Below are 25,103 nucleotides of genomic sequence, written 5' to 3' on the forward strand. Positions count from 1 at the left end.
AGATTTAGTTCTTGAATTAAAGCTGTATGATTAAGCATTCTCAACAGATTCTTAATTTTATATTCTTTAATTTTATTTTTGTCAGTAATTATGCCTGCCTTGGGCTCAGTGCTTGCTGGGATGGACTCCAGATCCGGTGTTGGTTAAAACAGCTAGCAAATGGTTGGATGGATAAAATTATTATATTTATCTTAGAAAATGTCCTACTGATGCGGGAAATTTTGAATTTTTTTTAAATCAGACTTTCCATTGAACGGCAAGTTATTAATAATTCAAGAGCAAAATCATACTTTTATGGACCAATTCAATAAAAACAGGACTGCGTTTAATTGACGGAATTTACTGGCAACTGATTAATTTTATTCAATTTTAACAGCTTTAACAGCAATATTGATGAACATTGCATGATTTCAGCAGTCAAAAGAATTTATTTTATACTTCACAAAAAAAAACGTTTAAGTAGTCGGGGTGATTTTTATGCATTGTTATGATTCTATATTTGGAACAACAGATTTATAAAAGTGCCCTAATGACACTCTAACAACCTTCAGTGATTATAGTTTGACACATATGTGAGCAATCTTGCCAAGTCCCTGGTATGAGTGCTTATAACAGTTGTAGCGGTTACAGTACAATGACTTGCTGTCGTACAGAGATGTATAATTACTATGGTTGAAGGTAGGAATTTATGCTCTGAAGAAAGTAAAAAAAAATGTTTAGCTATTACAAACATGCAAAAACCTGTTCAGGAATTCAAATGAAAGATGTTAATAAAGTGATATTGTGTTCTCTAACGTCCTATGCAAAAACATGTTTTTGGGTACTATTTATAGAATGATTGTGTCCTAAACATTTGCTCATGTCAAGGAGCACACAGTAGGCTGTCATGAATTAATTTCCATTTCTAATTGTGTGCTGGCAGCTATCTGAGCTCCCATAAGGGGAACCTGAGCTATTCCTTCAGAAGACAGTTGAATGTCTTAATTACATTACAATTTCTGAAAATTAATTAACTAGAGATATTAGAAAGAACATGTGGTATACTGTATTCGTATGTTGATGTGAACAAGGGAAAAATGTATATATCACCAGAAGGGATAAAACTATATCCCTAGCTTCTAACTAAAAGTTAAAGATATCGAGAAAAAAAATCATTTTAAAGTCAAAGAAGACAGAATTGTATTTGATGCTCTCATTTCTCATTGTGTCAGCACTTTCTTTGTTAGAAACCTTTGCATTGTATAATACAGAATGTAGCAATTATTTAGCTGTGAAACCCAAGTAAAGTAGTAAGGTGGGCAAAATTACCTACTCCCACAGTACATTCTGTGGATGTATGTTGCAAGTGTAGTTTGTCCCCTGCCAAAGTTGGGATCTTATCCTCTAACTCTGAGGAGTCAACAGGCACCTTAAAACCACACTCTCCCAGATAGGTGAGCGAATTCAGTGCTTCCAAAGACCAGTCATTTTTCTCACTGTTCTGTATAGTTTTTATTCCTCACAGACAGAGTAGTGATGTCAAAAAGCATGACATTTTCAGTCTGTTCTTCTCACTGCAGTGGTCATACAGTATGTTAAACATTGCATTCTCTGAAGCAGCAGAATGAAATATAAAATCCCTTTTATAACCAATTGCATCAGACAAGATAGAATGGTAGTACAACATCAACTCTTTATGTAGATAGCTCTGTTACAACAGAACGTTCATTGTTTTGTGCTGGTTATCTTTTCCTCATCAGGTTACTATTCCTGGGATCAAATTGTATGCAAAAAAAGTTTTAAAAGATGAATCTAAAACAATGTTGTAATGAATCGAATGGATACCAATATAACTGAAGGAAGAGAGACATATGAAGGCGAAGGCACATTTGATAAGCTGAACAAGGGAAAATAGGAAGTAAGAGTTTTGTTTCAGGAAAATATTTTCATGTGAATTAAATGGCTATAAGTAACAGTGATTTAACTGTGATAGAAATAATCTAGCTGAGGTGGATTGTTACAAGTATGTTTTTAAGTATAAGTGAATTCACCGATTAAGTTCAAAAGCTGAAATGAATTGGACTTACTAAAATATAGTTTGTTACAATCTTTATGTAGAACTTATTGGCTTGCAGGCTAACACTGGAAAAAGAAACTGTACTCCTGCCCTCGTGCTCATAAAAATTGCCCGCAGCTGATGTAATCTGCTAATAAAAGTACAGTGGAGCTATACCTGGGCCTTGAGGCTCTCGTGTGCTACCCAATCTACTGACTAGTACTGCTTGATTGCTCTTCACTCCAAAGTTAACTAGCGGAGGCCTGAGGCTCCTAATTATAATACTGCATGGCCTCAGAGTTATATCTAATCACCTGCACAGTGTGACCAGTTGGCCTGTACAAAACAATAGAAAGCACTTTATTTCAGAAAGATAATTTCTTTTTCTGTCTACAGCTCTTAAAATGAGTAAAATGTGTTTTTAAACGGTAGCTCTGGGTTGTCAGCTAACCCAAAGATACTCTTTATGCAGGGCAGTATTGAGCTGGAAATTTTACCAAACTGTAATTACAGCAGACCATAAACACTGTACTTATCCGCAGTACATTTCCACTGGTGGCTGCCTTTACCACGACAATTTGAAGTTTCCTTTGTCACACATATAACTGATCCCCTTCCATTCCTAAAGTTTGAAATTCTTAACACTGCCTAAAGCAGAATCAAAAAGGGTGGGATCTCTTCACTTCTTTTTGGCTGTGCATGAAGTAGGATCTTCCTTAACTCTCTCTGCCTGTGAAATAATGGCTTTTAAATATAGTAACTCATGTTGTGCCCAAGTGATGTAAGCCATCAATGTTTGGACCAACTCAACCTCTTTTCCCTTTTGGCTTAAAAAGGAAAAATAACTGCATCATGACTAATGAACCTTCATATCCTGTATCCTTCATATCCTGTAAATGTGCTGTGGAAAGGTTTTGAAAGGCATGCCATACAAAGCAGCACCTCCCTTCATCTGTCTTCATTCTCATTATCAAAAAATAGTTAGTCATTTCTCTCATAGAATACTCCACCTTTATCCTAGCAAGAAAGGAGAAAATGAAGATGTGTCTCTCTCTGAAACTTTTCTTCTTGGACTGGATTGATTGGCATATTTCTGAGCATGCATGCATTTTACCATTCCTCCCATGTTCTACAGTCCTTCTGCTGTATGAGAGTAGTTTTTTGCGATATGTTCATGTACATTGAAATTCTTATCCGTGCCAGTCTCTCAGGACATAGTACAGCAGACGACATAATGCGACAGACGGCACCACACTGTTCTGGAAAGACATACTGTATGTTCTGGAAAGACTCATGCACAGTCCTCATTTCTCAAATCTTGGTATGAGGGTCATGATGGTAAAAACCTATTTATAATCAAAAGCATAAGCATTATAATCTGAGGAAGTTACCATACAAATAAAAAATATCCTAATTTTAGAATTTGGTCTGCACCACTTTAAAACATTAATTATTTGCCTGAATAAGAATTTACAGAAATAAAGGGATAAAGAAAAATCATATTTTGATTTTTTTTTTAGTGCTAATTAAGATAATGAGTATACTGTTTTTGCTATGCAGAAGTATGGTCTAATTCTATTACTGACCTTAGTTTTATGAAAAATGCATTCTTAATGCTTGACAAATGTATCTGTTGATTGTTGTTGCGTAATAATAAGTATTGGGAAGTAATTTGCGTAACCAATCGGTGTAAAATCAGGTTGATAATTGAAGTGCTGCTGAAAATGTTTTTTATGTTGATGCTGATAATAGTAATTTAACTGAGTTTAACACCTTTTACCCACATAACAAATACTGGAAACCAAGTCTTATCAGTCAGCCTTGTGGAAGGAAGTACTAATTTCTAAAAGTGGGAGTGAAAGGTACCCAGTGGGCCTTCCAGCTGAATGCAAAGTGCTTATTTTTCTTTTCTTGTTAACAGTCACTGTCAGCAGCTAGTCCTGAGAAGCCTGTTTCCGCTCTCTTCTGCTATTTAGACTTATTGCGAAAAACAAGCTTTCTAGTGGTCTTCTTTCCAGCTGTCTGGGCCACTTCATGTGCTTCATTTTCCGAACAGGCTGGCCAGATTAGTCCTCTGTACCCCCAGACACATCTCTCCAGCACCTGGTTTTCTCAGTATCCTGGTGAGAGGTGTTAACCTTTTCTGTTTGGACTTGACCTATTGGTGTGGGTGGGAGAGGAGAGCAACTGCATTCTCAGCACAAATTTCACAGCACTTCCTGCCCCAACCGCAGAGCCCAATAAATATTAGTGTTGGATTTGGGATTAAGAGGCAGAATGATGTTTAATAACTGGCCCTCTTAGAAAGGGGAAAAAAATGACACTGTGTAAACACATTCAAGCCCAGTAGTTTTCCCCACCCTGCTGAGAGCAGAATCCCCCAGCTAAACTGTAAAGAACGCCTTATATAGTATTGTCTGTAGAAGCTGTACTGTCAGGATGACATCAGGATATCATTCGTGCAGAGAGGCACAAGTAAAGGTTGTACTAGCCATTAATTCTGATGTTGGTAACTACTAAGCTTTTTGATTTTGTCCCAATAAAGACTGAGATTGATCAACACCAAGTATCCAGAAAGTGTAAACTTAATTGAATTCAAATCTTTTGATGCTATAATAATGTAATTTATCTTGTGGTTCCTCAACTATTTTGTCATTTTTATATTTTTGTTGCTTATATTTTTTTTCAGAAATGGCAACAAAAGTAAGGTATTTATGAGACATGAGATCTGTTTAGCTTTATAATACATTAGCTTAAAGCTTAAAGTAACAGATTTTGCAGGTTGCTCTGAAAGATAGACTGCCTTTTTAACTACAAAGCTAGTTTCTTAGCTTCTGGGCAACATATTATATATGTGTGAATTAATGTTCCAAGCCACATCAAGGAATGTGTGACCTTTCAGTCTTTTTTTCCATTTGGCTTAACAGTTTGATTGTCTTAGGAGGAAATTGTGGAATCACAAACTTAGAATTCAGGCAAAAGAAAGTCACTTTATACTTTTCAGTAGCTAAAAGATGTATATTCCCTTTTTATGAAGTGGTTTTTGAAATGCAGACATTGAATAACAGCTTAGAATTTATGATATGGTGTCCAGAGTAGACAATTACTGTAAAACCTTTAGGGGTTGTTATGCAGCTACTGTAGGGATTAGCTGGTATTGTGGGTGCTGTGCCACACTAATTTGAAATACTGTCCAATTCAGTAGGGAATTGTGTAACCTACTTAGTGCTGTTTATAGAGAGTAGATTATTTTGATTTTTCTGTGCATACACACATCTTTATTGCCTGTGGCTAGGCATTGCTTGGGGAGACAAAATTCATTTTGTACGGGCATACACACTAAGCTTAAATATTAGTGCATGATTGCACAAACAAAACATGAAAAGCACAGGCCACTGACACGTATCAAACAGACACACAGATTATTTATGTATTTATTTAAACAATTTGAGCAGGAAACTCTCTGAAGTTTGTATCTCACTCTACAGAAATCAGCTCTGCTCTAGCCTAGTTAAACATTATTCAGGTAATGGCTCTAATGAATATGCTTTTAGGAACCTGGTAGCTGTTTTCATTTTTTTCATTTTAGGTGTTTCTGCTGCAAAAACATAATGCTCTTTCGTAAATTGTCACATCAGAAGTTCTCTCGTGACATTACAAGATGTTTATTTAGTTGCATGTAATTTTAGCAGAAGTTAATTAAATGAATTGGACCACTGCCCCTGCTTATTCATGGCTAGCATCATCTAATGCAGATCAATGGTGCATTGATTAGAGTTCTAGAATATTTATCTTGCACAGAATTCCTAAATATCATTACTATAATTATCATACTACTACAGAGCGACTTGAGGTCTCCAAAAACCTTTATAGCCTACGTCTTTAAAACATTTGTTTATTGAAAATTGCCTCCTTGAAAAGTAGTTCATTGAAGCTATTAAGTATATTGTGGTCTATGCATCATGACTTACTGTAGGCTCAGTGTATTGTCTCAGGCACATTGTGGGGGACTGTGTGCCTTAATTGCCTTCCCCACTGAAGGTTACTGTCTAGGACAGGGATTTATCTTGATGTGTGGTCTGGATTCCAGTATTGAGCCATCAACAAGGCTGACTGCTGAGAACAAGATGTGGGAACTCATTTTGCCCTGGAAACCAATTCATTTACAAACAAACAAAAACCAATAAATGTAGGCCACTGCAAGCAGAATAAATCCAATCCCATATGCTCACCCAGCACAATGCAGGTCAAGAACAGTATCACTCCGCTGCCCGTGCTTGAGCAGTCAACAAGACTGTTGTGCTAAAACTGTTATTAATGCCGTTTTATCAAATGAAGTACATTGTATGAGTTGCTCATGAATGTAATGACACAAGTCAAACAACCATGTTCTAGTACTACCTATATAGTAGCACCTTGGAGAGTTTTTTTCTAAAATAATTTCAGTTGATTTCATTTGCGGTGATTCAGTATATACTTGCACAACTTTATTTGTGCAGAAAACAATGTTAGTTATTTATAGATTACTATTATAAAGAATTACGAACAGTTTTTGGGTAAAAGTGTTGTGTATGAAGTGACAAATATTTTCATTTATGGGTTATTTTTGATCCTTTAGTATAATGTCCCTGTTTTCCTCATATGTTGGCTGAATAGTAAACGTGTTTTATCCACAGCATTTTGCAAAGGTTTTTTCATATAAAATTTGGTTCTTTTTATATTGCTGGAGTAGTCTTGCTCAAGAGTACAGAAACAGTATTCCCTCTGGTGCTATCCTTTATCTGTGTAATGTGTTAGTATTTATTATTTATTTTCTAGGTATTTCAATTAGAACATTTACATTCTTGATTACAATTAAAACCTAGAGAACTATTTATACAGCGGGGGTATTAACCAGAACAAATTTGGTGAAATATTTTGCTTAGAGAAGAACTTTAAATCTTTGTACCCGGTAGGATCCATCTAGAGTGATGGCTGGTTAAGAATTTGAATTAAGTACAACTTTTATCTAAAGTTTTGTTGATCACAGTTCACATCCATCTCAAATTACAAGAAATAAATACTTTGTAAATCTGCTTTGCCTGTCATGTCAGATGAGAAGATGTCATACATACAAAATTTAAACTTTTTGTAAAAAGTTTGAAAGTGATGCACCAGAACATGTTTGGAACCACTAGCCGTTAAAGCTTTTTCACAAGGGATTAAGTAGGGAAACAGTGTTGAGTTGTGAGGTAATTATTACAAATTTGTGAGTTCCTGTCAAAGAGGTCATTATCCCACGCTTGCTAACCAGACCCAAGAATGCATTTCTGTGCCTGAGGCAAAGGAAGGTGGGACTGAAAAAGTAGGTCTGACCTGGACTTCATTAAAACTGATATAGGTCTGTGTCCTTCTACTTCAACCATAGTAAAAGACAGTGCTTTTTTATTATTAAAAATAGCCTACTGAGGAATGTCATGTTTTTGTTTCAGAACATGCACTTATTTGTTGCTAAAGCAGAAAAGAGCAATCTGGAAAAAATATTTAAATAAGTAATTAGACTTATCAAAGTACATAAAGCTCTATTGGAAGATATTACTGTATTAATTAATCTAATCTTCTAACACAGAATATTTTTCCGTATAGCACTAGTAAGTCTTTAACAAAATAGCTAAAAGTGACATTGTCACTGAATGTCTTAATTATGCAGTAGATTTGTAGTAATTTATTCTTACATATGTTAGCCCTGACCTTCATCATTTCAGAGTATGGGCTGATGTTTTGTTCTGACACCCAGATCTGTTACTGGCATCATGTGGTATGAAAGTGATTAGCAGATGTCTAGATCAATATTAATTATTTTTGCTCATGGAAAGAAGTGTGACTTCCTAGCTGGTGTAACCATGTCTCTTCATTGCCAGTCAGTGAACATTTGTACTGTATTGATTTGCAGAATTTTTACATATACTGCCATTCACTTAATTTCTGTTGTGCTCTGAGACTAGTATTATGGGTCTTTGTAGAAGTTAAACTCCAGGCAGGCAAATGAGGATTTTGAAATGGAATGCAGTGCTATCCTCCTTTGCCCTAAGCGCAAACATTCCGTAAGAGTTTATGGAGCTGGAGTCTGAGAGTTGCCTGGTATGAAGATGCCATACAAATAGAGAAACCTAGTTTTGAATGGGAGATTATACAAGATCATCTAAAAAGTAGCTCTTTAATTGCTTTTAGGCACAAAAGGTAAATAGTATTTCAGACTGAATGCCTGGAGTTTGTTCTGATTTTTGTTCTACCCCAAGCTCTCAGTAACATAGGTAATTATTGAAATGGATAATTGTAATACTTCTATCTTGGCTTCAAAGCATTTTCTAAGTAACTGTACCTTTAATAAAGCAAATGTTCCAAGTTCACAGGTGTAAAAGATCTAAAAGCCTTTATTTGTTTTCTGAAGAGTTGCCCAGCACAGCACTTAAATGGGTTCCATACAATAATTTATATGTGAAATCAAAAAGTTACAAGTGCTTTGAATATATACCAATGATTCTTCTTTTGATTCTATTCAATAACTTTTGGATTCCCTGTGTGAGTATTAGAGAAAGGTAAGTCTGTAATTATTCCAGTATTAATGTTAGGTAAAGTTAGTTAATAATAGATAGAGTACCCTCCTCTTATTTGTAACCGTTATGTTCTTAGATTACAGTTAAATACTTGAAATTTTGGGAGATATAAGTCACATCTCAAATCTCATAAAATGCAGATCAAAATGCAAAGAAACAGTGTCTCTACCAGCACTGTTGTTTTATCATTTTTGTCATGCTTTACTCTTGTTTACATAACATTGTCATTTCAGAATGTTTACAGTATTACAGTGAAGCCGGCATCATACTACAGGACTCGACACGGCTTCTAGTTAAAATGTCAAATTTAACGACTGCATTTGCTGAATCTCACTTCCTTTTCTGTCCTAGAGGGTGTCAAATTATATGACTAGGAATCGCAGGGGGTGACTAATTACACGATTCCCTCACGACTTTTCATCACTGTTCCAAATCTCGTGTTGCACCGCGAGGTCGCCACATTTTGGCAGCCAATTAACGTGGAGCACACCGGAATAGGGGGAGGAGCACCACACAAAGGTAAACTAAAATGGAGAACAAGCATGTAAACATCTTATAAAATTCTCGGAGTGAGTCGCAGAGAGTCGAAGGGGCTATTAAGAGTGCTATGACTGAGTCGCTGGGGGTGTCACACTACTAACGGGCGCGGAGTGCGACTCTACAGGGAAAGGGGAAGGGGGGGGTATTGCAGAGTGTGTTCTCAGGGATCGTCCGCAGGAATATTCCTGGCGTCCCGGCTGCCCTTTGGGATTTTTGCACGGCTGATTGAAATCTCAGACTCAGATCCCAGAAATTAAGCGTCTCCTGGTTTTCCCTCTCACCCGAGAAGCCAATTAAACAATTAACCGCATAATATGAAGGCTACGACTGAAAATCTAGGAAAAGTTGTTTAGTGTGACGCCGACATTTCACACTACAATGCACTGACACCCTGTCCAGGATGTATCCAGTCTTGTGCCCATTGATATAAGGATATAGTCTCTGGCTGCCTCTCAAGCCTGTATTGGGTAAAGTGTTTAGAAAATGAATGGATGAATTTGGCAAGTATATTAAAAAGTATATAAATTAAGCCAATGGTGTTCCTCAACAAATTATGATCGAACTGACCTGTTCTGGAATTTAATGTTTTGGTATGTTAGCCTCCAGTATGCATTAATCCACCTTGTAGAGCAGCAATGGCATTTAATGCACTTTTGTCAAAGATAACTTGGCAGTTATTCAGGGGGAGCTGTTCTCGGTGTGATTTTTTTCCTTTTGGTGCTTGAGAAGCTCAATGATTCCTGATGGCACTTTGCCATACTCGGGTCAGCATCTCTGCTGCTTACTTTTCATACAAAGCAGATAAGTAATCATTTAAAAAAGAAAGTGGTTCTTGAAGGGTTTGGAAATATTTCATGTAGGCTGGAAAATTTTTCAAGATATTCTGTACACTTCAGCTACACAGAATCCAGTGCAAGGCAATAATTTAGCTAAAGGACTCTGATAATGGTGGTATGACCTGTGGGTTTTGAACCCTGCCAGTGATTCATTTTCTTCATTATGTTGTCCTCCATTTTTTTCCACTCTGCCTGGTTTAATCCTGTCCACTGCCAATCTTCTGATTTTTCTTTTGCTGGTTCTGACTTTGCCACACTGTTTAGCCAACCTTGTAATTTTTACTTTAAATAATTTACAGCTACAGATATTTAAACTGTGCACTACGTACATGGAGGTGCAGAGGTCATAGCTATATGGATGTTGTTGGAATCCATCACCCTGATTGGCAGAGTGTCTTGCACAGGCCTTTTAGATACATGTACAGTATTTAATCAAAAATAAAAATGGTCAACAGGGAAGAGAAGTCCCCGTTATACCTCATAAAAGTTAGTAGAGTAAGGAAAATGTGTACACCATTACAAAATTCAAAGTTTTTGCCTGAGATTAAATATATATAGTATATATAATGCTTAAATTCCTGGTGATGAAGGGATAACAGCCAGAGTCTTATCACTTGCATATGAAGATAATGTCTTAAGTTAAACTAGACTTTTAGTTTGTTGAAAAGAAAGTGTATGTTCACATTGTGAGAGCCCAGTTTTTTAAGGATTTTTGGATTAATCCCAGCCTGTGTTATGGCCTTGCTTCACAGATGTTCGTTGTTAAGAGTGAATTTGAATTGTCTTCTGCACAAAAGAAGGAGTAGACCACATGTACTGTGAAGTTGCTAGACAAATGCCCCCCTGTGTTATTTTAACTTGTTCTGATTTTGGTAATTTCTTACATTACTCAAAGTGAGAGGTGGATTGTAAATTATAACTGGTAGTTGACTACATTAAGGAGCCCTAATATGTAATGTTATATAATATAAACATATATAAAATAAATATGTATATACTTTTTGTCTGTAAATAGATGCTTTACAGTTAATCATAATTAACCAAGCAGCTCTGAAAATGAGGAAAAAGTGAAAGGAGACTGTCACTCTGTCAAAACACTGGATTTAGGCCTTGTTTATTGCCTAGCATTCAATGGATAGGAATATAGAAATACATAATATATAAACATTTATTTGAGTTTTGCATTATCTGTCAGCTTGAATTTTAGTGTGTTTTATTGTAACTAATCAATATGATCAATTCTATGCATGTGTATGTACATTTAATCTAGGCTGTCTTATGACTGTGTAGTTGTATATTTTGGATCACTTACTGAAGCTGGAGTGGCAAATCTTTTGGCTCTTTTAAGTCTCCACCTACAATGCCTTCAGGCTTCCTGATCTAGGAAACAGACCGAGAACATGATTAATACTCCCAGAGTCAGCTTGGTTAAATCCATAAAAGTTAGAATCTCATTAAACTCTGAATCTGAAAATATTTGCTCTGACTGACAGAACTCCCTTCAGAACAGCTGCCATACTCAGACTTTAAGATCACAGATCCAAGGATCATGTGTTCTCCAATAATCCAATTAGCTAAAAGCTTTGTAGTCTTTATAACCTCTGAATCCTGTGCTATTTCTGCCCATTCTGTACCTTTAGTACATAGATACTGGGTTAAAAGTTGTTTATACAGCTGTGTTCATTGACATTTACTGTCTGCAGTCTTATTTAGATATTCTGAAGCAGATTGCTTTAAAGAAGATAACCTTGTTCCCCCAGAAAAGGTATTTAAAATTGCTATTCTGAATCAGTTCATGTGCAAAGTGCTATCCAACAGAGCAAAACAAATACAGAAACTTAAACACTTCCCTCCTGAAGGGATCCATATATTTAGAACAAAATGATAGTGACATTTAAACTGGCCAAAAGATAATACTATAATAGTACAAAACATTATAATTGTATCATCTTTTTTTCTAATCATTTAAACCATTCAAACTTTTTGGCCAGCTATATTAATTCAGAATTATTCAGGGTTTAGGGGTCAAATGGGGAAAAAGAAGTCTGTACCTACCTGCAAAATAGTTTTGTCATATATAGTAGTTCCTTATAATACTCTGTATTTAGATTTAACACCAAACTCTACAATGTTAACATCTTGTAAGGCCTGATTAGTTTAATAGTTTCTTATACTAAGCTACCCCTTGTGTGCCTTTAGACATTTTGTCTGGTATCCATAGTGCAATTATTCTACCATACATATAAGGAGGATTGGGGATATTATGTAAAACACCACTACTGGTTCTTTGTGATTTCTTATGGATTTTACAGAACCAAAGGTTTTTTGTTGGTTTATGACTCTTGTATCTGGAGATTGTGGCAGCAGTTACATTTTTAATGATTAGGATTTCTTTGTGTAACTACTTTGTTTTGGATGTATTGTAGTTTATTTAGGTGCAATAAATTCTCAAACTTTTTCACTAGGTGTTTTTTAATTTAATATTACATTTACAATGTATATTTACTTAATATTGCAGGTAAAGTAACTATCCAGCTTTTTCTCACTTGCACACTTAAAAGATATTTTGATAATTCAAAGGAGCAACCCAATATCACTTTACAAATATCCCTGTCATGCTGTCTCATAACATCTTTATTGAAAAAAAACTTTTTCAAAATACCTGTCAGAGTTCCAGGAGATATTTCAATTTACAGGATCTTCCATGTTAAGATTATTATTAATTATTAAGAGAAGCTCGGTTCTGCAAATACCATGAAAAAAGTTATGTTGCCATTAAAAACAGAACATTTCACATGCAGTGCCTTGCTGAAGTATTCAGACCATTGTGCATTTTGTCGCTTTTAATCTTGTGATCTTAATACTTTGACATGGTAATTAATATTTTATATACACAACCTTTTCCACACAATCAAAGAAAAATAGTGTAGATAGTTAATATGAAAGTAAAATGGAAAAGACATGATTGCATAGGTATAGTTAGTGTCTCCATGTAATAATAGTGGTTCACATGAATAGATACATCTATCTCTGTAGGATCCCTGAGTCAGGTAGTGAATGACAATGATTCAAACATGAAGGCCAGGGAACGTTAAAAACTCAGGAAGTTGTATAAAGGCGAAGACCAGGAGAATATAATAACATTTCAAAGACACTTCATATCTATTTGAGCATAGTGCAGTGAGTCATTAAGAAATGGCAAACATGCAGGCACTACCTAGATCATGCTGTCCCTCCAAACCTAGCAGCCTAGGGATGCATGTGTGAGGTCAATGGTAACATTGAATTAGTTGCAAAGCTCAGTGGTTTAGATGTGTATGTGTCAACAACAACCCAATCGTTCCACAGAACTGGCCTTTAAGTGATATAGTACACTTGTGCCAAAAGGTATTGTGGTTAAACAAGACATAATTTGAACTTTTTAGTCTAAAGTGTTGCACCTGACGCAAACCTAAAGTAGTGCTTTACTAAGTCAACGCTATCCCTACTGACTGTTAAACCTGGTGGTGGCAGCATTATAGTTCTTCTCATTAGCAAGAATTGAGAAGTACTGTACATCAAGATTTATAGGGACATAGATGTAGCAAAGTACTGGAAAATCATAGAGGAAAATTTGGTTCAGACCTAATATTGAGACATAAATTTCCCATTCCACAGTGATCCAAAGTACAAGGCCAAATATACACTGGAGTAGCTTAATAATAAAGTGCATGTCCTTGAAAAAAGTCTGTCTTGATTCCTATTGAAAATCTTTGGAAAGACTTAAAAACAGCCACTCTTAAGCAATCTCCAAGCAAGCATGGATAGCCTGAGCAAATATTGCAAGAATAATGGGCAAAAATTGCACCATGTTGGTGTGCAGTGCTGGTAGAGACCCAAACATACTTGGCAGCTGTGATTGTTACCAATGGTACTTCAAATGAATATTGAGTTAATGGATCTTATTTATCAACACATTTAGTTTTTTTAGTATATCTTTGTTTATAGCTGATGTTAATTGTAGCTTATCTTGTCCTTAGATGTCTTCAGTTTGAGCATTCAGAATAAAATATTCATATTAAAATATGTATCTATGATTTTGTAATTTCACAAAATGGGACACCATAGGAAGGATAGGAATACTTTTGAAAGGCACTGTAGATCATTAAGAAGACAGGACAATTATGGAAGATGCTGTTGGCTTAGATTCTGTTTCTGCTATGTTAAAAAAACATAACTTTGCCTGTTTAGAAAGACACAGCGAGCTTCAACCTGCAACTATTTATCCAGATCCAGACTGCAATCTAGGACTGATGCAGTCAAGGTCTGATGAGCCACTCGTGAGTTAGGGAGTATCTTAGCAACCATTTCTGTCTCAGAAAGACAGACATTTTAAAATGCAGTATGTGGTTTCATTTCAAGTTCATATGAAATCATGTTCAACTATTTCTTTAAGTAGCAATTGCTTTCTGCAGATCTTTGAAAGCAGTTCCTGTACTGTTTTCATTTAGCAAAAGTTGGAATTCTCCTTCCTCAACTGTTCAATTTAGTTCTACATTTGTGACCACATGCATGAAAGTGAAATTTATGGTGTATATTTTACTTATTTTCTGCCTTTAGAGATAGTGTTTAGTACTGAGAATCACCATTGTGACTTTTTCACAAGAGGTAAATTTGCACTTCGAAGCTTATTAATGCACCTGTAAGTTGTATTGAGGTGTAATTGTTTTTTCACTATAGCAGCTTATAGTATCATATGAATTTCTGCAAAAACATTTTATTCCTAAGGGTTTTCATTTTCATCAGACAGACTCATTGTTCAAAAAGGTCAGACCTGCTAATCACTGCCATAAGTTAAACATGGTTAATTTCACCTGTTCATGATGTTCTTGGGTAACTCAAAAACTGTTGCATATTGTTGCAAAGATTCTACATAATAGACGCTAACTCTTAATGGATAGTTTTAGAATAGGGTCCTTCACTACCACTGGGAGAAAAAAGTACAAGTAATTCATGAAGGATTGTCCAGACAATAAGCTATAGTGTGGATGACTTGAGCAGCAGTGTATAATTAGAGTTTACTACAGACAAAGTGAGATGAAATTGTGGTTTGAAATGAGGAGGATATTTTTTATATTGTAAGAAGTGTTAAAAACACAACAGATGCTTTTGGTTCACATACTAATTTGTTGGCATTTATGACACCTTTAAATATATATATTTTTGTGAACGGAGAATTGTTTTAGCAAACCTTTCATGTCTGTTTTCCCATCGACAGTAATATAACTAATATTACAAAGCACTCCTAGAAGTGATTGGACCCATTCTTGATGTCTCCTATCTTTTTCCTAAAAGAAAGCCTTTTTTCTAATAATATAGGCCAACCTTCCCATTTGTCTTTACCAATCATGACCTCCTAATAATTGGCTTCATCACTCTGTTCTCCTCCCCACTGATAGCTGATGTGTGGTGAGCATTCTGGCGCACTATGGCTGCCGTCACATCATCCAGGTGGGGGCTGCACATTGGTGGTGGAGGGGAGGCCCCATTAACTGTAAAAAGCTTTGAGTGGAGTTTCCAGAAATACACTATATAAGTGTAAACAAATATAATTATTATTAAATAATGATCAAGTTAATATTTTTTTTTCAGTTCATGGCTAATGTGTGCATAAAACCAGAATCATTTATTGAGAGACACTTTTACATTTACTCTGTCTTAACAGTACCACATTTAAATGTCACATCAGAAAACCAATTTAGTAACAGATTGATGGTGAATTAACATGTTTTAACTTACATTAATTATCCTGTCCAAGTAGATCTTTCCAGTATCCTGGGAGCCTACTCAGTAGATGTATCCATTTTCTGGAGCTCAGAGGAATTCGAGGAATAGTGTTCATTATGTGCAGTTCCCAAATGGGCTTTCCAGGCCTTTGTAAATATTTTCACATGTTGAGGTCATTCCACTGCAACATATTTAATGACGTTTATTCATCTAAACTTGTAGAAAGACTCCAAGTCTTAACTATATTACAGTAAGTTTATGTTCCTATGATGCACTATGCTCCTAACTCTCAACTATCCCCCAGCTTTGTACATTGCCATCAGATGTTAGAGATCTTCATATAAAACTGATTATATTAATAGTTTTGTGATTTAGTGTACTGATTCTGAACTTTTAATAATTCTCCATAATGTAAACCAAACCCTTTCCCCCCCTATTATTTACAGTATCCTGGGTTTAAATTAAAAAAAAAAAGATTTCCAGTAAGCTAAATAGCATCACCTTGCCTTGACTTTTCTCAGCTGCATACATTTTAAAAGGGTAAATTATAGTATTCCTGAATTTGTTAAATAGTGTTGTATTTTGTTTCTTAATCCTTTAGTGCTAACAGTCTAAGCAAGTTAATTGGATTAAGTTGAGGTTAAGAACACGGTACATTTTGGCTGTTGTGCCTTCTTCAGACTGTTTCTTTATCCTTCAGCTGGAACACTGATTTTTCTTTGTACGGTTCTGCAAGGAATTAATCTCTACTTGTTCCTTCTAAACCTGCAAACTAATGCACCTCACCACTCAGACCTCTAGAATGAATTGAATTGTTGAACAAGGTTAATTTGTTGACTTTGTACAATTTAATAAACTAAGAAATGCCAGCATTGCAAATTCAAGATTCTTAAAATGGAAAACATTTATATAAGTTATTTACACATTTACATTGTATGTTTGCCGTTTTTGTTTTCGGGTCTTGATCTAACTACTGTCCATTTAAGAGCTGTAGTAATAAGTCAGCCTGTTCTCTTTGTGAGAAAACAGGTCATAACATTTTGAAACACAGACTGCATTAGTTAATTAATTATGAGGGAAATTCATTGGGGTGGGTGCAGTATTATTTTGAGTAAAACAATATGTCTATTTCTTATCAGACCACTGTAGCACAAGAGTTGTAGGATTTATTTAATTTCAAAGTGTGAATTACCTGCTGTGCTCCATAGGAAATGAATGATTGAGCTCACAGACTATATTAATGAATGCTGCCTGTAAAAAAAAAAAAGAACCCTCAAATGAAAAGTTATGCTTCATATCCTTGTATACAGGCTAATAAATTAGTGGTAAAGCATGCTCAGCGTATTCAGTTGAATGTTTGAATTTAGAAAAATGATCAGCATGTGGCAGTGGAATATTAATGAGATACTGTGATGAAGAGCTATAGTTATGCATCTCACACACAGGTATTGTTTTCAGTAGAGTAATTCTTCTAGTAAGCAAAGTAAGCACTTTCATTTATTGAACACTTTTCACAGGGAAATTGTATGACTTTGAAATCGTACTGTAAAATTCCAGTACTTGTTTTAAATTTATAAAAGTAGTATCGGCCTGTCAAACAAGTATTTTACTTGGTCATAAAAACTCTGTCAGGATTAATAAAATTAGCACTATATTAAAATGCTACCTTTTTTTACAGTGACATCAAACTGTGATGTTGATGATTCAATCTCTGATCAGTTATCACAGCATCTTTCATGTGTTTTAATAATTCTTCAGTTATTTTAAAAACCCCAGTAGCATTAGAACAATTTATTTTTCATGAGATGAGCAGAATTTTGCAATGTAATCTCTTCTCTAGCTGACTGGATACCCTTTTGGGCCGTTCTTTTCAGTGTCTAGGAGTTCCTTATCAAGTCAGCAGCTTGCAGTTGTTACAATAATATAGAAGTTATACAAAGATAAATGCCATTTCTGAAAAGATGTCATCTTGCAATTTTGACAGGGCTTTGAACAATTGTTGAAGGTCAACTCTTCTATCTGAGGGGTGATTGCACTTTGGTATTCTTGCTGTAGATGTGATCAAAGGTTGTCTTGTGATTCACTACCATGGCATTTTAATCACAAAGCACCAGTTTACAGTATTATTTTCAAGTGAGTTTATGTTAGACATTAGAATAACTCCATATTAATATTATTCACATTGTACGCACTATTACTAATGAGATCCTCTGTGTACTGGCAACACATTCAACAAATTCTATTCCATTGTTATTGATCATACATTCATTTTGTGTTAATAATTGAGAAATGTTACATTATCATTTCCTTTATGATGACCCCCAAGAGCAGTAAATGGTCATTTAGTAAGAGGATACTCATGTTGCATTATTGATGGGTCTGAAAGGAGGATAAATTCTAATGGATCATCACAATCTTTAAGGTACACTACATTAAACTTTATGAACTCTTTGCATTTTAATATGCACTAAAGGCTTAATTTAAATTCATATAAGACAGTAAGTGTTCCAAAGGAAAGTTAAGTGGAAAGCTTATTTAAAGCTTAAATTATTTTCTCTTATGACTTGCTTGTCAGCTACAAATTAGAAAGTCCATTTATTTTCAATTTCTGCACCAGGGAAAATGATGGCCACTGCAAAATTGACATAGTTCTTATCTAGATTGCAGTTTTAAGCTTGATTTCCCTAAAAAGACCATTTAAAATATTTTTTGTGTAGGGTATTCTTTCTAAATACTTTGTTTTTAAAGAAAACAATGTATTCCTGTTGAGAATCTCAGTGTGATGCTTTTGTTCTTGTTTTATAGATCTGAACTCTGACTTGTAAACCATTTTTCCTCCTGTGTTACTACATTGTTAGACTAAATATGGAAGCCTAGTGCAGGTCTTCCCAGTTATGATTCTTGTGACCTCTTTCTGTTTTCTTTTTGATCTAGATGTTCATTTGTATAATTGAACCCTTTAACCAATAATGTGACATTATACTATTGAATCTATAGGTATGCAGGGTTGTTTTTTTTTCTCTAGAAACCCACTTTCAGGTCAGAAATATTCACCATCAGATTTTTTTCAACTCTAATTCATTGATATATTTACATACATGCTTTTGTTGACTGTTTTATATTGGACAAGCTAGAAGATGAATGGCAGAACATAAAACTGCAATCTGAAACAGTAAAGGTGATAGTGAGACATTATACATCAATTAGGCATGGTTGTGTCTTAAGTTTGAAATTTGTACCAACTGATAAAAGAGTAAACCTCAGCTTAATGGACTTCAGATTTAATGGACAAAGTCTAAAAGGGAATTTTGTCTGTAAAATCAGAACGACCAGACATTATATTGCACAAAAAATAAAACAGGGTAAAAATAAACTCCATAGGTGTTTTTTAGTTATAAAATATAAAGTAATACACTTTATTACTGAACACAATTTAATTTTTTAAATTATTTTAACTCTTTTTAAAATTCCTTACCTTTACCAGACAAATCAGTAGAGAACAAACTCTCATTTATAATGACAATCTGGAAAAGTATTTTATACAGCACGACATTTACTGAACCAGTATGAGTGGATTACCTTGCTTAAGAGTACAAAAGAATTGTGCCTGCCTCCTGCTCTGTCTTTCTGTTATTTAAGGTTATTTTTGTAAATGAAATAGTATGGATGCAGAACTTTTTTGGAGTGTGTGACCTCTCCATTTGAACTTATTTTTACAAATGATAAAGTCAGTGTAGTGAAAGATTACATGCTGGTTCATACAGAATTTTGCATTTGTAACTATATACATTTCTGACTCTTGAAATTCCAGTCTGTGTTTAGTTAGTTCAGATTTAAGCCCGCCAGCAGTATGTATGAAACAATGGAAAATGGAATAAATGTAGCGGGCAGACATGAGTCATACACATGGAACTGTCCTTACTGCTGGCGTTTCTCAGGACACCTCTGCTCTGTATTATTCAAGACAAACCTTTGGATTACAGCTTAGAGCCAGGGTCAGAATCCTGAGTAGGGGTCAGCTAAATCAATGCCTTCGGACAGAAAGACCCTGAGCTTCCAGCTGAGAAGAGGATATTGATTTTAATTGCAGCTGCACTCGAAAAACTCATGCACTTAAGGTATCAGTCTAAAGTACTTTGGAGGGCAGTCTGGTCTTATAGAGTGGCATTTAACATTTTGAATGCTGATAGTTTATTTTATTAAAATTTTCTTTTCAGGGTATAGAAAGGGTATGATATTGAAGGCCAGCTTCATCAGCCACTTAGAGATTTCACATATATCTGAGAGGTGGCTATCTCATGTAAATGTATCCCTTATATTTGTCTTGGCCATCTCTGAGTTATACTGCAGAACTAGACACATTCCATATATGGAGTGCTTTTCACACATATATCAGTGTGTTTTACTTACAATCTTCCTATCCACTGATCATAGAAATAAACATCTCATGTGTGACATCCAAGAATGATTTTGTCTGTTGTGTATCCTTCCCAATGTCTATTAGAGCACAGCCCTCAATTCAAACTTTTAATTTTAATAGTTTGTACAGGTGTTACAAAGGCTGACGTTTTTCTCCCTGTGGCATATTGCAAAATTAAACCTAAATCTCTAGAATAGCTCAGTCTTTAGAGTGGGATGAAAGTGTAGGATGCATAAATAAAAACTGATATGTCAAGGCTGATGTGTACAAAATATAAATACAATAAAACATAATAAAAAAATTAAGACACAAGAATTCCATGCTTTCTGCTTTCATTCAGTTTATCAACCTATGCATTTCCAATACATAGGAGAGCTAGGATATTTAAGATACAGTCTGGGCTTTTATGCACAAGAAAGGAAAACCATCATGAACTTTTACCAATTAAAATACTTTTAAAATGCAGTTGAGATTAATATTTTTTGCATTCTTAAATCTTGACATTGTTATATTTTTAAATATTCTTGTGGTGTTAGTAAATGTATGTATAACTCGGCAGTCAAGGGGTTGATGCTTAGTCACAAACATCACAGCATTGCTGTGACTCAAGTGACACCCCAACATACAGATAGCTGTGCCTTCTTGAACATATTTACATTTTCTGCAGGTCCCACCTGCCATATTTCTTGTTTCTAATGCTGTGCTGTGATGAGTGATATTTGTGTCAACATTAAAACATCTTGAGGTAAAAGCATTGAATACAAATTTGAGATATTTAAACCAGATAAACCTGAATGTGCTGTAAGGGAACAGAATTGTCCTTCAGTGAAGACTAGGAATTTTGTAAACCTCTTTGAATATGTCAGGACCAAGTAAAAACATAAGAAGGGTTTTTTAAATGACATTTTGTATATTTGTAAGATATTTAATTGCAGGGGAAGATCTCTTTCTAACTGTAAAGCTGGGTCAGTCCTGGGGAAAGTTAGCTAGAATTCAGGGTCATGAATCAGTCCTGGTGGGATATGAGCATTTTGGGTGACTTCTTTGCTGACCTTGGGAACATCGTAAGTAACTCTTTTACCTGTAAGTAAAAATGTGTAGTGCACTTCAGGACATTGAAGTGGCCATTTTCTTTTGAGTATTATGTAAAATGTTCACATCACTGAGATAGAAAGCATGACAATTTAACTGTCAATATTAACATAGTGTAAGAGGAACTGGCAGATCAGCGTTCAACTTGAACAGTACATTTTCCCACTTCAATTTAACACAAAATCATTTCCGAATGCTTGAAATAAATTTAGTATACCGCTTATGAACATAGATTTGAACTATTTTGAGCTGACTGTATAGTAAGAGAGCACTTATACATTTTACATACATGCAAACTTCTGATGTTAGAGGTATTAACTCTTAATAGCGGTTAGTAGTGGTATTAGCCACTGTTAATTGGTGAAATGCTCTAATGCTGTTCTAGATCTATGAGTGTTTCCAAAGTAAATTCTGCATATCGGCACGTACATTGCAGTTCACTAGAAGAAAAACTTCTAGCTAGAAACGTCCTGGTCTTAAAAAAGATTTTATTTATTTTGGATGAGCTGAGATTGGGGGTTACCTAGTCAGGGGATTCATACCTAGTCATACCCAGTCACGGGAGTATCATTTATTTATCATGTAGCATAAGAAACTAATTCACTAAACATGCGTGTATCCGTTGAAAAATCAGTGTTGCGTTGTACTGAGTGGTTCTGGTTTGAGTGTAATGGCATGGGAAATGACAGGTAGAGAAGACTTTACAGACTGCCTGACAGTTTTATTGCCCTTTTCATTACAGTGGGGCATGATAGTCATGAAGCAGGTAAAGCTTGGAAAGCAAAAAGAGAGCGGGGATTGCTCTGCGGTTTTAGAGAGGATAAAGACCGGAAGGGATGAGCCTGGGATCATGGCAACAGTCCAACACTTGGGAGAGCTGATCGTTACAAGCAGGACAGCAGGTGCTGTCTTGGAGGATTCTGTTCCATTCCTCTCATAGAGCCTAGAAAGCACTTGTCTGTTCACTGGTCTCTTAGTTCTAGATGTCAAGAAAAGACCCAGCTCATCTCAGAGATGTTCAGGAACTCAAGTTTGGCAAATTGAACAAATTAAATGTATAGTGTATAACTCTCACATTCTCATCTCATAAGAAAGACATGTAGCAGCCACATGAGGATGTGCATTGTCATCCTGTAATGTTGTCATGTGAGGATGGGACTGCAGGAAGAGCAGCAGGTGAAAGACTTGATCAGTGTAGTCCCGTGCAGCCAGGTTTCTGTCCATCACTACATGTTTTGTAGATACTCCTGCAGATATTAGGTTTTATTATGCTAGACACTCCTTTCCAGACCATTAAATTTGGGCCTCAGAGATTGGGCTGTTATACACAACAGTTAGTGTATTGTTCTGCAGTTCTTCACCAAACTCGCTGACATGCACCAGGGTGGTCTGCACAAAAAATTGATTCATCACTGAAGAGGACTTGGCTCTACTGCTGGGGAGTCCCTAAGCTGTTGCTCCAACATACTGATGGCATGAATGTGTTGTTCTTTTGATAAGCAGGTATTATATCAGTGTTTTACTTTCTCAGTTTTCACTGGGCTTCATAAAGGTTGAATCATCTCATTGCCTGTAGCCAGTCAGCTATCTCATCAATGAGATGATTCGGTGTTCATGCAGAAGTCAAGGTCAGTGGAGTGTATTATGGCAGATCACGAATAATCATTTAATCAAGTTAGTAACAAAAAAATATTTTTCCCTTTATTTTTAGGAAGAAAAACACATTTCCTTTTGATGCTCAGTATATAATTTTTGTATATTAAATATATCAAATTGTTTATTTGAATATAGTACACTGAAAGATTTGTAAAGTCTCATGATTTAATGTGCTGTTTAAACAGGGAAAACGTCTCACACTTTTTCCATAGTTTTGTAAGAAGCAGTGTAACGCGAGATCATGGGGCAGTCTAAATGGTTAATGGCTATCTATGTGGCAGTATTGAAAGTTGTGATAAACATGGATCATTAAAAAACACAGCTCAAGCAAATGCTGTTTTTTTCCATCTTGGTATTTTGTCTCCTTGTCGAAACATGTTTCTCTCAGTTCAAGTTTTAAAGGAATGTCCACGTGAAAGAATTTGAATATTATTATTGCTAAAAGATTTATCATGTAATTGCAAGGCACAGAGATTTGAAATACTTTATCAAGTCTCATTGGTAGATTATGAAGTATCTACAGTAGCTGAAATAAAAGTGGTTGGAAATTAATTTCTTATTAAAACTTAATTCCAAAATACAGTACTTTTTTTCCTTTTTACCGAATATTCTATAGGATCATTAATATCCCTGTTTTACAAGGTGGTTTATCTATAGTTCGTTCAAGTAGTTAACCATTTGAAAAATGTTAGTCCTCAAGCATGGATTTTTTTTCTGTTTTTGTTTTTTAAACAAATGTAAAATCTTCAGAGTTTTCCACCTTTAAAGGTGCTCAATTTGAGCACAGGTTGAGCTCTATGATCTAGAAGTCATGGGTTTGAGCCTGAGTCATATCACTGCTGGGGGACGGGTTGGGATTAGTCATGCTGGGCTCTTTCATATACTAGCTTGATTTGACATTACTGAGGGGGCATTCCATACTTCCAGTGAGCACCAAGCTGTAGAATTTGTAGAGTATCAAAAGGTGAATGGCTTTAAAGATACTATGCAGGATTCTGTCTGCACTTCTGCATTCTGTCTATGTGGTTTGTGGCTGTTTATGGAGTGATTGTTGTACAGTTATGGAATTGTTTTATTGATGTTACAGAATTTCTTCAATTTAACGTTTATTTTTCTTTCAGGTTTTCACTGAAAGGCAATTGGACATCCTCCCTGTGAAGGAATTCTATACAGATACCAGTATGTACTACCTTTTAACAAATATATGATTAAAGGTGATTCATCAGATCCTAAACCAATCTACAGCTAAATATTGTATCAGTCATTATATTATATAGCTAAATAAAGCTAAAGCATCAATGTTTAGATGTTTCAAAGGCCACAATAAATGTGATTTTAAAGCTTAATCTTTGTTAGTATTAGAATATATCCAACAGCTATAACATTTTCATAGTATATAGTCATCAGAGTTTGAATAGAGTAGAAGGAAAAAATAACATGGTGTAAAGTGCTATTCTGGTTGTATAAAGAATAAAATATTTATGTACAAAGTAGTCATATGAGTACTTATATTTTAATCAATTTACTTCATGATTATGTTTACGCCATTCAGAATGTTTTGAAACACCCAATGTTATCTGTTAAACAAGTGATCTGGAACGACACTTGACTCAACTGATTTTGTTTTGCTGACAAGTAGTTAATAGGCAAATGCTCCCATTGCATAGAGTCACTTAATGTTTACAGTATTTGCTGTGTGCATTTTAGATTGTAGCCCACATAGTATAAATATTCAGGCTTTTTTTCATAACAGTCTGTAGAGAAAGAGAAAATCACTTCTGTTTTTATAAACATCTTGGGGAAATTTGTTTTAAATGTTTATCACATGGTTCATAATGTAAATATAAAAATAATGCAGCATATTAGTGCCTATTTTTATTGGGTTTGCTTGGTGTAGGTCTCTCACAAATGCTTTACAGTGTGGTCTCTGATCGTGGTAGTGATAACTAGACATCCAGCCAGAGAAAACAGTTTGTAGCCCAGAGGTGGTAAGCTTCTGTTTGCTCATTGAGTTTTGGTTTTGTTTCTGGTTGTTCTCCAATAATTTAACAAGCAAATGGTATGAATGTTTCTTTAGAACTAAAAAAAAACTTGAACAAAAATGCTCACAGCTTAAGACTGTAAGATCAGAGCCATGCACACATAGAAAATGCCTAATAACA

General features: G+C 35.2%; 1 protein-coding gene across 5 annotated transcripts in view; it reads left to right on the forward strand.

Annotated features, from left to right (window-relative positions):
- Positions 1-25,103, forward strand: part of peak1 (pseudopodium-enriched atypical kinase 1) — a 126,498-nt gene that overhangs the window by 15,508 nt on the left and 85,887 nt on the right. For 4 of the 5 annotated variants that reach the window (XM_069190618.1, XM_015343573.2, XM_015343572.2 and 1 more), the window contains exon 2: positions 24,063-24,120. The exons of the other annotated variant lie outside the window; for it this stretch is intronic. The gene's annotated coding sequence lies outside the window, so the exon portion shown is untranslated. The remainder of the gene's footprint in view (positions 1-24,062; positions 24,121-25,103) is intronic. 5 annotated transcript variants of the gene reach the window in all.

The sequence above is a fragment of the Lepisosteus oculatus genome, chromosome 5 (assembly GCF_040954835.1).
Source record: "Lepisosteus oculatus isolate fLepOcu1 chromosome 5, fLepOcu1.hap2, whole genome shotgun sequence".
NCBI lineage: Eukaryota > Metazoa > Chordata > Actinopteri > Semionotiformes > Lepisosteidae > Lepisosteus > Lepisosteus oculatus.